Genomic DNA, 10,338 nt, shown 5'->3' with positions numbered 1-10,338 from the left:
GTGCCTGTGATCCCAACTACTGGGAGGCTGAGGCAGGAGGATTGCTTGAACCTGAGAGATGGAGGTTGCAGTAAGCCGAGATCATGCCACTGCACTCCAGCCTGAGCAACAGAGTGAGACTCCATCTCAAAAAAAAAAAAAAAAAAAAGAGGGATCATCCATTATACCTGGGTATAATGGATCATAGACATCATAGACATCTCCAACATCATTTTCAGCTGAGAATTCCAGAATTTTGTAATACAAGAAGTCTCTGCTCTTCTCTCCCTGAACTGTTAAAATGAACATTTTCATTCAGGGTGATCTCCATCTCCATGCACAGGTCTGAAAGGGAGACTGTTCCCTTCGCCCTGTCCTCATGCCTCATCCTGACCTACAAATAATTCGGCCCACTGGATGTGTAGGTGGGGAGCTCTCATAAACTAGCCATGTACTTTCTCTCTCTCTCTCTGTTAGTTTTCTCATCTGGAAAAATGATCATTGGGTTGTTGAAAAATTTGGAGTTTGGGGCTTGAGTTTTCCAGGCTACATACTCTATGACTGACCTTGGACAAGTCATCTCACCTGTCTGAGTCTCCTCCTCTGCAACTTGGGGGTAAACACTGTCATTCCTGTATAACAGTATCTGTTCTGGAAATGGGAAAGTACTATACAAATGAGCAATTATTATTAATTTTATACATATAAACAGAAGGAGATATTTTCTCCTCCCCTGTATCAAGGGGATGGCAGAAGAATAAAGTGAAGTGATATGCGTGTCACTGCCTTGGAAGAGAAATTGTTCCAGTCCACAAGGGATTCTGTATTGTGATTATTAATAGAGTTCACCAAACGGCCTTGGCTGGGAGCCCGAAGGTGTAGCAGCTGCAGGGACTCGAAGCTCTCCACCACCGTGGCTCCTGTCTGCCTGCCTGCTTAAGACAACACCCACGTTTCCCCCTCCTCTAGGCTGGCTTTCCTCTGTCCCCCAGAACCCAGCTTTGATTGTCTTTTTCCCTCGAGTTCTGGATGAGCCCCGCTCTCCTGCACCCTATACCACCCTTAGTTTCTGGGTGTCAGGGACCATTGAGTGCCGTCCTGGAGGGCTTTTAGTGATCACCTAATGATTCAGCTGATGGGCATATTTTTTTGAGGCCCCACCATATGCCACATACTGAATTGGTATTAAAGAGATGAATAAGACATATGAAACCCTTGATCTTGTGGAGATGACAGTGGGGACTCCTCCCACTGTCACCAGAGATAATATGCAAAGGAACAAGTGGGTACAAATGCAGAGATAATTAAGACAGTGGTAAGTTCCGTTAAGAAAATAAAAGAGAGATGATGTGCTGCAGGGTGCTTGGGTGGTGGGGAGTGGTGGTAACAGAGGCTGGTTATCTCTTCTTGGAGGAGCCGTCCTGTGAGCTGAGATGTGAAAGATGGAAAGGAGCAGCCATTTAAAGAGATGCATTCCAAGTAGAGAGAATGACGTTGGCGTATCCAGGCTTCTTCATTAGCCGATGAAGACAGAGAAGGGAAGTGTCTTGCATGAGGCCGCACAGCTGATCAGCAGCAGCACAGCAGGACTAAAATCATGTTCTTCCGACTTCCAGGCCCATGGTATGCTGATGCAGCCCTTGTTTCTTCTTTGCAAGCTGGGCCTCTGTGGACCTCCCACCTGTCAGTCATCTTTCCACACCCCAGCCAGGGTCTTCCCTGTGCCCCACTCTCTGTCCCAGGGTAGCTTCAAGCCTGCTTTGCCCCTGCTCTCCAGAGGTAAATGTGACAAGACAGGAGCAGAGAGAAAGCAGAGTGGCCCAGTGGTTTCTGCCATTCACTGCTAAGCGCAATAAACCCAGTGGAATCCCAGCCTTAGAATGGCCTCGTTTAATTAATGCTAAATGACTGTGGGACCCGTATGGATTTATACATTAGATCCACATTAACACCAAATCGTTTGATCACGAATAACTGTTAAAATAATGAACACAAGCGCTTTACAACTAGATTAGAAAGATGGGACTCAGCCTCCTGCCCAGCCTGGGGGGTCAAAGCACCCTTCCCAGGATTCTGCCTCCTTTTCCTCTCTCTTGTTCGATAAGCTGTGATTTCCAAAGGGCATTTATTGAGCCGTCCCCATGCCCAGCGCTGTGTGATGGGGGTGGGGTGAAGCACAAAACTTCCCCTCTGGAGCTTGCAACGTAGGGGAGGAGGTGAGCTGTGCACTTGAGAATGAAGCATATATTAGAGAAGTACGTTCTGGGACTTTACAAATATCTCATTTAATCCCTTCGATATTGGGAGGTAGGTACTATGAGCAAGTCTCAACTGGAAGATGAAAAACCTATGTTTGTTACAGACGAGAACCTTGCCCAAGGTCACCCACTTAGAGGAGGCATAACTGGAAACAAAATCTACACTTAGTCTCCTGACCCCTGGTTAATTCCACTGCGTAGCCTTGCTTCCTAAGACAATGGACTAGAGAGAGTGGTTCTCACCCTTAGGTAGACTGCCAGGGCAAGTGGGGAGGGCGCCATGGAGGAGGAGGCCTTTGAAGGGTGCCTGTAGGCAATTGGTAGGAATTGGGGGATGGTGGATGGAACTGTTGAATGGAGAGAGAAAAGGGGGTTTCTTCCTTCCCCCTCCCTTATGCATCCCCCTCTGTCCCTCTTACTCTCTGTGCTCACACATTGTCCCCACAAAGTATGCAATTCCTTCTTCCGAGTGGCTTCTCTGACACTCCTTTCTGAGAATCAGGTTATTCAGTTTGGCTCATGGGAGGAGGCTGTGCTCCAGCCCCAGTGAGCATGGCGCATGCACAGTCTCAGGCCCCGACTGCTGGCCCCGCTGTTTACTTGGCCGTGCATGCGTCCCGGGCTTCAGCAGGGGTGGGCAGCAGTGGGTGAAGGATGACGAGCTTCGCAGGAAGGAGGCAGGATCAACCCCTCGCAGGGCGTTTCTGGAGAGGGAGGAACAGAACCCAGCTGCCCCACTCATTTCTTCTGGCTCCTCCAATCTCTAGAAACCTCACTTCCTACTGTTTTACCTGCCACGATTTTCCCCACATGGGTCCTCCCTGGACAAGGGATGTTAGGAATATCCCTGGGAAGGTCTGACGGTGGTCTATAGGGAGCTGTTGGAGCAGACTGGAAATTCTGTCCAGGTGGGGAAGGCAGAACAAAGCTTGCCACCCACTGTCCCTAAGTGCTGGAAATGAGGTCATGGCCTGGAGGCCACATGGGCCCGGTCCTGGGGTTTTGAGTGCTAGCAGGTGCTTCATAATCATTCAGGTTTATTCCTGCCTCTATCCTTTGGCACAAGCTTTTCTGTTTTTTGCAGCTCTGTTAGGCCGTTATTTATCCCTTAAGGTTCATGTCAGTCACCTCCTCCAAGAAGCCTTCATACTTCACTCTGGAGAATCAGTCCCTTCTTTTCTGCGTTTTTCTGGCCCTTTGCCCAAACAGAGCACAAATCTTGTATTGCATTTATACATACCTGACTTCCCCACCTGCCGTTTGGGTGGCTGTGCATTAGTGCCTACCCAGATGGTGAGGAAGGACATTTCTTCTGGAGTTTCTCTGACCAGAGATCCCTGCATGTGTCAGCTCTGGCAAAGCCCAGACATCACCATCTGGGTGAAAAGATGCTGGGAAAGAAAGAAGAAAAATTGGGGACTAGGAAGATTTTTCCATTCATAACTCACAAACTGTTAGGTACGCGTGTGTGTGTGTGTGTGTGTGTGTGTGTGTGTGAGTCTTGGACTCAGAAAACTCCGGGGGCCTCTAAGGGGCATTGGGCTGGCATTTCCATGAGTTCACAGTCTGGACTTTGTCCTCTTGGCTGGGCCGACCTGCCTGGCCACCTGCCAAATCCAGCTGCCTTCAACAGGTGCCAGAGGAGCTGAGAGGACCAGGCCAGTTGGCAGGCGAGAGGTGACCCTGTTTAACCATCCACAGCTCGAACAAATGGGTACAATATTTTTGGTTCCTTTTCCCTTAGCTGGGGCATAAATCAGCTCTCTGGAGCAAGATCAGAGCAATGTTTTGTAATTGGATTCCAAAAATGGAGATGAGGCCCGGGGGGCCTGAGGACTGACCACCTTCTTAGGGGCTTGGCCCTGGTGGACCTGAGAGTGATGTGGCCACCACAGGTGACCGTGCTGCCTCCAGGACAGTGAGGCTCATTTCAGTCTGCCTGCTTAGCTTATTTTGGAACCTAGGCTGGACATTTTAAAATTGATTCCCTGGGAAACAGAACCACTGCAGGATAAGACTAGATTATGGAGGGTCTGGAAGGCTGGGGTGCACAGTTTAGATTTAGAGTTACTTAAGACAAATACCTGATGTGCGTATCATGGTTGTCCTCTTCCTTGCTGCTATAGGGTGCATGTTTATGTCCCCTCACTCCTCCTATGTTGAAATCCTAACCTTTCAAGGTGATGGCAGTAGAGGATGGGGATTTTGGGAGGTGATTAGTTCATGAGGATGGAGCCCTTATGAATGGGATTAGTGCCCTTAGAAAAGAGGCCCTGGAGAATGCCTTTGCCCCTTCCACCATGTGAGGTCACAGCAAGAAAGCACTGTCTGTGAACTGGGAAGTGAGCTCTCACCTGACACCAAATCTACCAGTGCTGTGATCTAGGACTTCCCAGACTCCAGAACTGTGGGCAATAATCATTGCTTCAGTCATCTAGTAGTCTGTATTAGTTTGTTATAGCAGCTCAAATAGATACTTTTTTTTTTTTCCAGATGGAGCCTTGCTCTGTTGCCAAGGCTGGAGTACAGTGGTGCAATCTCACCTCACTGCAACCTCTGCCTCCCAGGTTCAAGTGATTCTCCTGCCTCAACTTCCTGAGTAGCTGGGAGCACAGGTGTTCACCACCACACCTGGCTAATCTTTGTATTTTTAGTAGAGACAGGGTTTTACCATGTTGGCCAGGCTGGTCTTGAACTCCTGACCTCAAGTGATCTACCTGCCTCAGTCTCCCAAAGTGCTGGGATTACAGTGTGAGCCACCATGCTTAGGTGATAGCTTTGTTCAGTGAATCTGCCTCAGAGTCCTATTTCAACCCAGGGCTTAAGATAGCTATTATAACTGCCTGGAGCTGGCACTCAATGGAAACCTTTGGGTCCAGGCTTCTCACTGTCCTTATAAAGCAACTGAAGTGAAGGGAGATATGTGACCACCCTAGGGCCATCCTTAATTTAGCAGGCAGATGGGGCACTAGGAAATCCTTGGGCAGAGGAGGGCCATGATGGAAGCAAGAATAATTTGGCAACACGGAGCCATGTGTTTTGGGGGGAAAAGTGGGAAGCTGGGGGCAGGCTGGGACTAGGCTGAGGCAGGGAACATTTAAAGAAGCATCGCTGTCAGGCGCTGATCCTGAATTTACAAGATCCTGAAGGTGATGCTTCCTTACATTTTCCCCCTAGGTGCAAAATGACAGTATATATTCTGACAGTGAGTCTGACAGTATATATTCTTTTGCGCCTGGTATATTTCTTACTTGCCTCACCCTAATCCAGTCCATGGCTGAGAGACCAGTTAGATGCTAACTTTTGCTGAATCCAGGCATCAAATGGAGCAGTGACAGCAGAAACACAGAAAACAAGTCAGAGGTGACAGGGATTGTGCAGAAAGAATCATCAGGACTTGGTGACATACTGGCCATCAAGGATAAGGGCAAGGGACAGTTTTGAGCCACGAGGTGACTGTGAGGATGGTAGGGCCCTGACAGGAACAAGGTTAGGGCTTATCACTTGGGTTGTGATTTTGGCTTTTGGTTGAGAGTTCAATGTTGGCCTACTCTTTTATTTTTTCATGAAGATATTTTTTACTGGAGTCTAACATATAGAAAAGTGTACAGATTGTACAATACGTTTCTGATTTCTGGAAGATAAACTGAGTCACATAACTTCTATCCAGATACAAAAACAGAACATAACTAGAATTTCCTATTAGTCCCTTCTAGTCATTACTCCACCTTCCAAGGGTAATGGCTGTCCTGACTTTTAACATCATAAATTAGTTCTGCACTTTGCATAAATAGAATCTTATAGTATATAAGGCCGGGTACAATGGCTCACTCCTGTAATCCCAGCACTTTGGGAGGCTGAGGCAGGAGGATTGCTCAAGCCCAGGAGTTTGAGACCAGCCTGAGGAACATGATGAAACTTTGTCTCTACAAAATAATAATAATAATAATAATAATAATAATAATAATAAAAGCTGAATGTGGTGGGACATCCCTTGTAGTCCCAGCTACTTGGGAGGCTGAGGTGGGAGGATTGCTTGAGCCTTAGTGGTAGGGGCTGCAGTGAGTCGAGACTGAGCCACTGCATTCCAGCTGGGTAAGAGTGAGACCCCGCCAAAAAAAAAAAAAAAAAAAAAAAGAATCTGACAGTATATATTCTTTTGCATCTGGTATATGTCACAGTGTTATATTTGTGAGATTCATTCATATTGTTGAAATTGTAGCTTGTTCATTGTCTTTGCTGTCTAATGTTCTATTGTATGAAAAACCACGACGTAGCCACCCATTCAACCATTAGTAGGCATTTGAGTAATTTCCAATTTGGGGCTGTTATGAATAGTGCTGCTCTGAACATTATTGTCCTTTTGTTTTTTTTTTGAGACAGGGTCTTGTTTTGTCATCCAGGCTGGAGTGCAGTGGCATGATCTCGGCTCACTGCAACCTCCATCGCCCAGGTTCAAACAATCCTCCCACCTCAGCCCTCTGAGTAGCTGGGACTATAGTACTTCTCACCTATAGGTATGTCGGGATAATTTTTGTATTTTTAGTAGAGACGGGGTTTCGCCATGTTGCCCAGGCTAGTCTTGAACTCCTGAGCTCAAGCAATCCACCCGCCTTGGCCTCCCAAAGTGCCGAGATTACAGGTGTGAGCCACCACGCTGGTCCTGTCCTTAGCTTTTGTAACAATATGCCTGCATTTCTGCCGAGTATATATATATAGGAATGGAATTGCTGGGTCTGGGGAATGTGTGTTCCCAGCTTTAGCATGTGCTGTGCTGGCTGACTCCTGAGTGTCATGAAGGGTGTTAGAGCTGGACATCTGAGAAGGAGAGGCCAAGCTGGGCTCAGGGGCACAAGAGCTTCATTAGGAAGGATATCTATAAAGGACAAAGGGGAGGGGGCAGGAGAAGGCAGAGACAGCCTCAAACCTCAACTGGTCTGACCCTGAGAAAGGATGAGGAGGGAAGGAGAATGGGATAGGAAGAATCTCAGGCCAGTGCAGGTCTCAGAAGGTTTTGGCCAGGCTGATGGGGAGTGTCAAGCCAAAGTTGCCCCTAGAAGAGGCCGAACTAGTACCAGCTGTGCTTAGTCCTTGGCTGAGAGCAGCCTGGGGGAAGTGTGGCCTTACCACTATTGTGGTGGTGGATCTAGAAGAATGATAACCACGCTCCCTGCAGCAGGAGATCTCAGCTGTGCACATTCATGACTATCACCTGAGAACTGTGAACTCTGTCTGGGTGATTGACAGAGTACAATGAAGTGTGAGGGTCTGGGATTTTGAATCAACCAGGCTGGGCTCAAGTCTCAGATCCATCATTTGTTAGCTGTGTGATCTCACTGGTTGCCTAACCCTTCTGAGCCTCAGTCTCCAAGTCAGTATAATGGAATTAATAATGACCAACTCAGATGGTTGTAAGAATCAAATGAGATAGTACAACTAAAGCACTCAATGTATAGTAATCAATAAACAGTCGTACTTTATTATTCATTCAGCACATTTATTGAGCAGTGTATTTCACTGAGCTCTCCTTTTTCAAATGTCACCTTTTTTAAGGAACTGCTCTAGGCTTTGAGGATGCTGCAGTGAGCAGAACTGAGTGTACATTCTAGTAGAGGAAGATAGACAATAAACGGACAAGCAAAATCTAAAATGTTCTGGAGAATTGTAACCTTGATGGAGAAAAATCAGAAAAGAGAGGGGATTCTGTCCTATGTTACTAGAGTGATTGATGAAGACTCCTTAAATAGGCAACATCTGAGCAGAGAACTCAATGAAATTAGAGAGCAAGCCATTCAGATGAAAGGAGTGTGCATTCCAGGCAGAGGAAGCTGTAGGTGCCAAAGCCCAGGGGTCAAAGCACGCTTGGCCTGTTAGAGGAACAGCGCAGAGACTGGTGGGCTGCAGCAGAGAGAGGGAAGCAGAGGGTGGGTGGAGATGAGATTGGAGCTGTAGTGGGACCAGTAATTGCAGACTCTTGTGGGTTAGAGTATAGACTTTGGATTTACTCTGAGCAAGAGGAGAAGTCAGTGTAACTTATGTAGGGTTTCTATTTCTACACATTCTTCTCAACACATGTGTTATCTAACTTAATGTTTCATGCCAATGTTATGGGCAGAAAGTAGGATTTCCTTGTTTTAATTCTGATTTATCTCATGATTAAGTAAGGCCAAATAGCTCTTTATAAAATTTTATTCATTTGGGTGTCTGCGTCTGTGGATTGTGTATTCATCTGTTTTGCCTACTTTTCCGTAGGATTTCCCATCTTGTTTATTCATTTGGGTGTCTGCTTCTGTGGATTGTGTATTCATCTCTTTTGCCTACTTTTCTGTAGGATTTCCCATCTTGCATGTTATACATTGTAATCCTTAATGATTTCAGACTGTGAAATATTTTCTGTAAGTTGTCACTTAATTGCAACTTTTGTCCATAGTGTCTGTAGTAGGTTAAATAGTGTCTCCCAAGAATTCATGTCCACCTGGAACCTTGGAATGTGACCTTATTTGTAAATAGGGTCCTTGCAAATGTGACTAGTTAAGGATGTCAAGATGATGTCCTCCTAGATGTAGGGTGGGCCCTAAATCCCATGACTGGTGTCCATATAAGAGGAGAAGAGAACACAGAGAGAGACACAAGAAGGCCATGTGAAGGCGGAGGCGGAGATTGAAGTTATGATGCCGTGAGCCAGGGAACGCCTGGAGCCCTCAGAAGCTGAAAGAGGAAAGGAAGCATTCCTTCCTAGAGGCTTCAGGGGGAGCATGGCCCTACCGACACCTCGATTTCAGACTTCTAGCCTCCAGAACTGTAAGAGGATACATTTCTGTTGTTCTAAGCCACCCAGTTTGTGGTACTTCGGTATAGCAGTCCTAGGACATGAATACAGTCTTTGTTACTGGAAAGTGGGTGCTGCTGTAACACATACTGAAAAATGTGGAAGTGGCTTTGGAATTGGGTGATAGGCAGAGGCTGGAAGACTTTTGAATTTCATGAAAGAAAAAGTCTAGAGAGCATTGAGGAAGAGACTGTTGCTAGAAATATGGATGTTAAAAGCAATTCTAGTGAAGGCTCAGATGGAAGTAATGAGAATGGTTGAGAAAGCTGCTATCATCTTAGAGAATATATATACATCATATATATAGAAAGAATGTTGCTAGAAATAGGAACATTAAAGGTACTTCTGTTGAGATGGTAGAAGGAAATGAGGAACATGTTATTGGAAACTAAAGCAAAGGTGATTCTTCTTATAAAGTGTCACAAAACTTGGCTGATTTATGTTCTGCTGTTGGGTGAAAAGCAGAACTTAACTTGGATATTTAGCTGAGGAGATTTCAAAGCAAAATGTGGAGGGTGCAGCCTGGTTTTTCCTTATTGATTATAGTGAAGGGCAAGAGGAAAGAGATAAATTGAGGAAGGAATTGTTAAGCATAAAGGAGCCAGTACTTGATGATTTGGGAGGTTCTTGGTTTCTCTGTTGAGAAAGCACATTGTGGAGAGAGCTCCAAACCTGTGGCTAGACAACATTTTGCAAAGAGATTAGGTGTGTGCCTCATGATTCCAATCAGCCATCTCAGCAGAAGCCAGGAATAGAGGTGGGGTAATTCAGGAAGTATCTGTGGAGAATCCTTCTGTCTAGTGATGTGTATCCCCTTGGCATACACAGGAGACCCACAGAATTTTTGAGAATGTTATGCCAGTAGGAACATGGCCAGCCTGGACTGACAGAGACCATGAAATGAAGAAAAGCTGTCAGACTCCTGGGATTCTATAGTCAGGAATCTAGTTGATAGAGCTGCTCAGCTGTAAACATTGTGCTACTGTTAAAGGAAAAAGATGAAAGACTGAAAAGGATAGACCCACAGATGTGGAGGTAGAGGCCAGAGAGGCAGGCACAGAGGCAGGAGCTGTCACTGCAGGCCCAGAGCATGTACAGAATTATTCTCAGATCTTGAAACCTAATGACATTTTTTGCTGCTGGATTTTGGATTTGGCTGGGAATGGTGACCCTTTTCTTTCAACTCCTCCCTTTTGGGATGGGAATATCCATGCCATGCCTGTCTGCCATTGTATTTTGGAAGCAGATAACTTATATTCTGGTTTCACAGGT

This window comes from Aotus nancymaae, unplaced genomic scaffold, assembly GCF_030222135.1.
Source record: "Aotus nancymaae isolate 86718 unplaced genomic scaffold, 86718_ANA_hifiasm-v0.15.2.pri h1tg000012l, whole genome shotgun sequence".
Classification (NCBI taxonomy): domain Eukaryota; kingdom Metazoa; phylum Chordata; class Mammalia; order Primates; family Aotidae; genus Aotus; species Aotus nancymaae.
This window is presented reverse-complemented; position numbering follows the sequence as displayed.